Source organism: Cygnus olor, chromosome 2, assembly GCF_009769625.2.
Source record: "Cygnus olor isolate bCygOlo1 chromosome 2, bCygOlo1.pri.v2, whole genome shotgun sequence".
Classification (NCBI taxonomy): domain Eukaryota; kingdom Metazoa; phylum Chordata; class Aves; order Anseriformes; family Anatidae; genus Cygnus; species Cygnus olor.
In genome coordinates this window covers 61,130,414-61,135,369 of record NC_049170.1, presented here as the reverse complement: position 1 = coordinate 61,135,369, position 4,956 = coordinate 61,130,414, and positions in this window count along the sequence as shown.

Here is a 4,956-nt window from a genome sequence, read left to right as displayed (position 1 = left end):
AAATCCCAGACAGTCAGAGTCAGGTCGCAAACCTCCAATGGACAGATATGTGTGAGCTTTTCAATCAAATCTGACAGAAATTAATTTGAGGCTAACATTTCCCTTTGAGATGCCTTCTGTGTTTGCTTGTGCACACAATACAAGCTTTTTCCTGCTGGAAGTTCTTAAAGAGGACCCTGATTTTAAGGGAATAGCTTTTCCCTTGCTGAATAGTAATAGGATTTGATATTATATAGGACAACATCTTTGAAACTTTGATTATCCCACCAGAGAAAATACTTTCATGTAAACAGGTTAAAGCTGTAAGCTGTGATATTCTTTTTTTTTTTTTTTTCTGACTCTGAAGACATTTATCTTGTGGCTTTATTCTGCTTCAGATATTTTATTTTATTTCTATAACATCAAATGGTAACATTATTCAATTGCTATTGTTTTCTTTGATGTCTCTATAGCAGGTGCTTATTGAACTGTGGCAAAACAGAGATAAAGGCACATGCAGGTGGGTGGGAGATGCTTTGGGAATAGACGGACTGTTAGACAGGGGTGATATTCTAATACAAGAGAAGTATCTAAATTTAAAATGCTGTATCAAACAGCCCTGCTCTACACTTGCTTGGCATCTGGGCCACTTTCTGTGCTGCCCGTCAGAGTTGTAGTCTTTGCCTTGGTCCGAGCTACCTCCTTCCCCTCTCTAGAACAGGCATGATGGTAACATAAAAGGATTCTCCATTTTAGCAATAGGAAAAGAGAGGCCCTAGAAGCAGTCCACAACCCTCTTCTTCTTCCTATCACTGGCACCTTTTTTATTATGTCAAAAACCCCTTGGAGCATTATGGAGTGAGATCAGAGGAGGTCTCAGGTCCTAGAAAGGAAGAGCTTCGAGGAGTATAGCTGGTCCTTTAGCTTACATGATAAAAGGTAAGTAGAGGCAGTTTTTTCATGTAGTGGAACACCTTGGGATAGTAGTTGAAAGAGATACTGTACTGAGTAGAGGGAGCTTATACCCTTTAACAGATGGGGCAGAGAGTATGAAGGCCTTCAATGCCATCCCGTCTTGCAGCATGAGGTGCTGTTTCAATGGGAAAAGTCCCTGTCCTTGGTGAGACAAAGTGAGATTTGTCAGAGGCAGGAGGCAAAGAACGCAGAGGAGTCCCTTCCCAGTCTTCCAGATCCCACCGACCCATTGCACATGAAGACAGCATCACAATATCTGGTGTCACTTTGTTTTCATAATGATAATTCTAAAATATGCTAACGATTCTGATCATTACTAGTTGTATATATGGCTGGATGCAGAAAATGGTGATGAATCCTAATGTTTCCCTATTTTCTAGATTCTTTCCATCTGCTTCTTCCTCCCTTTCCCATGCATATGACAGAGCAAGCATAACAACAGCCCAGCAGATCAATAGAAAAGTGGTATACAATAGTTTTAATGATGCGACTTGATTTTCCACTTCTTATTCTAAGCAAGCAGGCTGTTCTTTGCTGTGGTCCACTGCAGGAACTGGAGACATACCAAAGTAAGTGTTTCTTTGTTCTGCCCCATGATGCTTTGAAGGAGCAGGAAGGAGCTGAGGTGCTGGTGGAAGGCAAAGCTCTGGAACCTGAGCGTGGGGTCCTGCTAAAGGACCATCCTTGTACATGAGTGAGATGGCAGCCTCACTATGCAGAAGCGTGACACAGGTCATGGCTCTGTGAACCTCAGAGCAGAGTGCTTCCTCCTGTCCACAGAGATTTCTGCAGGCTGGAACTTGTGGCATCGCTTTCTAGCTCTCCAAAGAATCTTCCAACAGACATTGGGGAAGCTAAGATGCTATGCCAGATATTTCTAATGTGAAGAAGGGAAGGCGAACATGGAAAGACTTCCAATAAATAATCTGCAAGGAATTTCAATAAATCACTTTGTAAAATTGTAAACCGTGAGGGTGTAAAGTCTCATCTTAGACTCCAGTTGTCACATATGCCATAAAAACTAGCTTAATATGTATTCACTTAGTGTCTGAAACAGTCACAATGGCCTACTCTCTAAAGGCTTAAAGTTTTTTTACCATGTTTCAGAGAAGCATCTCTAACAATCAGAAAAGTCTTCCTAAAATAAACACAGGGAGCTGTTAATTCTAGCTCAAAGAATCTATGCTCTTAAACTGATCTGCTGCCCTTGATCTGTGAGGGAACTTGTTCTGATATTATGGGCCATTAGGAAAATTGAAATTCTTAAAAGTATTTCTGAGAGGTAGTTTAGGTCTTAAATTTCTGGAGAGGGTGTGAATGTACTTTTTAAAGTGATTATAAAACCTAATGATTTTATGTAATGGTAATTCCATGGTCTGTGAATTCTTATCATTCTCCTTTCAGTGTTTTCAGTCCAAGTACTGAATTGTGTACTAAAACTGGAACAAGAAACTGAATAAAGACATAAGAGTAGTATATTTCTTGTCCAATGTGAAAATAACCCTTAGTCTATAAGCTGAAAGCAAAATGAATGTGAACTACTCTGAATTTTAGAGTACTCTCAAGTTTATTATTGGTGTGGCTAGCAGCATTAACTGTTTATACTTTTTTTCTTTTTTTTTTCCCTCAACCCAAATATATCCATTGAGATCTTAGAGTCTGTTTTGTATATAAAAGTGCTTGTGGGAGTAGTTTTTAGAGTAAGGCCACAAAAGTCTTCCAGGAGTAAGGACGTCTGAAGATAGAACTCATTAAAATCCCTGCATGATATGACTTCTACAAGCCACAAAAAGAAATAATCTATAAGTGTGTGGACTTTATGCATGTTTACTTCCCTTGAAAACCAAATGTATTTTAAGCACCCGGGGACACCATAGGCATTTGCACCACTGAAGATTCTGAATGCAATAAGCAAGGACTGGCCTGCACAAAACCATGTACATTTGATACAAGTTGATGTATCCTGTGTCATATACTATTAATAATAGTTTTCATTTTTACACGCTGTCTAACTTAATCCAGATCATTTAAAACTGAAAAGGTAGATCCAAATGCTTTGCATATTAACATGGGACTTAGAATCTCATTCCTTGTTTTCTCAGATGTATATCAACATAGCGTTATTTACTTTACAAACACTTCTCGGATTTACCCTCGTGCAGGGTTCAGTTTGAAATTACTCCACTTAGTCAATATTCAGTTTTAAATTATTTCTATTACTTTACAGATCATATGTTGATACAATTCTCTTTTGTCCTGCTCCATGTCTTTCATCTGTGGGTGTTTTGGTCATCAGTCCCCTCTTCTTAGATGCTTTTACCCGCTTACTGGCTAAATCCATTCATCCCTGAAAAACAGATGAGTGTTCTGCCCTAGCCAGGAGCTACAGTCTCCACCTCTTCATTACTGTACTGCACTATGCCATTATCTGAGCTTGTTCTCTTCATGGCTGCTGGCACCTATTTATTTGATGCAGCGTATGTCTCATTGTAGGCTTATTAGCATCCTTGTCAAGACAATGTGTTAAGTCCTCTTCTTTCAAGACTGATGAATGCAAACAAGTAGAGAACAGAACCCATGAGCAATCCGTATCATTTCTCTGCCACATTAATACCTCTAACTCTAATTGACAGGGTAATTAAAACCCAAAGATATCCCAAGAAAGCAGCCTGGGTAGCTGTGATCGTGCCATGTAAGTGACACAGAACACATTCTGTGAAATAGGATCAAAATGGTTTCTCTGCATTTTGTGTCACCAAAGCAGCTGTCCTGATTATTCCATCCTATTAAGTGTGCTTTGAGCACGTCATAATCAATTAAAAATAGTTGTCATTTCAGATAACAGTTTTTGGAATTTTGAAACTAGCGATAGCTTCTGTGGGACAAAGACTCCCAAGGGCTCTCCTCCAGAGGGCGCCTGTCATTCACCTGCCTCTCACTCCTCATGTCTCTGACTGTTCAGGGTCAGTCCTCCATGAGAGACCTCTGCATCAGAGACACAGCTTTATTGCCCTGCTCTCACCCAAGTCTCCTCTTTGTGCTTTTCCCAGAGCCTGCACTTGTCTGTAGTTTCTCCTCAGTTGCTACAACCAACTGTTCATATTCTTCACCTCTTTCCAGTTCCCTGTTTTTTTTTTCTTTTTTTTTTTTTTTCTTCACTATCACTTACAGCACTTCATCCAACCACTTTCTTGCCCTTACAGTACATGCCTGAGGAAATCTTTGATGACATTTCTGCTCAGTCCTGCACTTGGAGGAGGGATTAATGGATAATCACGTCCTGTCCTAGGCACTGGCTCTGTCACTTTGTGGAAGGATGCATGTACCTTCTGACGGAGATGAGAGCTGTGGATCGTCTCTAGTATTTTGACCATCCTGAACAAATTTGTGAAAGCATATGTGAGGTGTGGTTTTCAAATTCTTCTATGTGAATCCAGTTTAGCTGAGTTTCAACAGGTGGGAAAAACAAAACAAAACAAAACACGACAAGTATCTGACACTAGCAAGGCTCAAAGATCAAGCCTCCTGTCTGAAACATTAAGTGCTTTCTGAACTAAATGGTTGCAAATCTTTTTGATGTGAGCAATACCTGCTCATTTCCCCTTGGATTTTTTTTTCCTTTACTCATTTTTGAAGTGTCTGGGTTGTTTTTCTTGTAAAAATATAACAAAACAAAGAGCATGAGAACAACTGTTCTCTGTCAGAGCAAAGGAAGACTAACCCAATAGTCTTCCTCCAAAGTGGACAACCTTGAATGTCTACAGGAGAGTATATGAGCAGTGCAAGTATACTTCTGTTAGGCTCTTGAGGGTGCTAGTGGTGGGAAGCAGCCAAGGTTCCAGGGGACCCATCACAGCTCAGCCTGGGGCCTTCAGCCTCTTCCTGAGCTATGTTGTAGGTGTGCCTATCTCTGCCCTTGTCTCCTGGATGGGTCTGACCTGCAGTGTAGGTAGCTGTTCTCCTGGGTGGACCCCTTTGGCCTAGGTCATAGCTTGTCTCCAG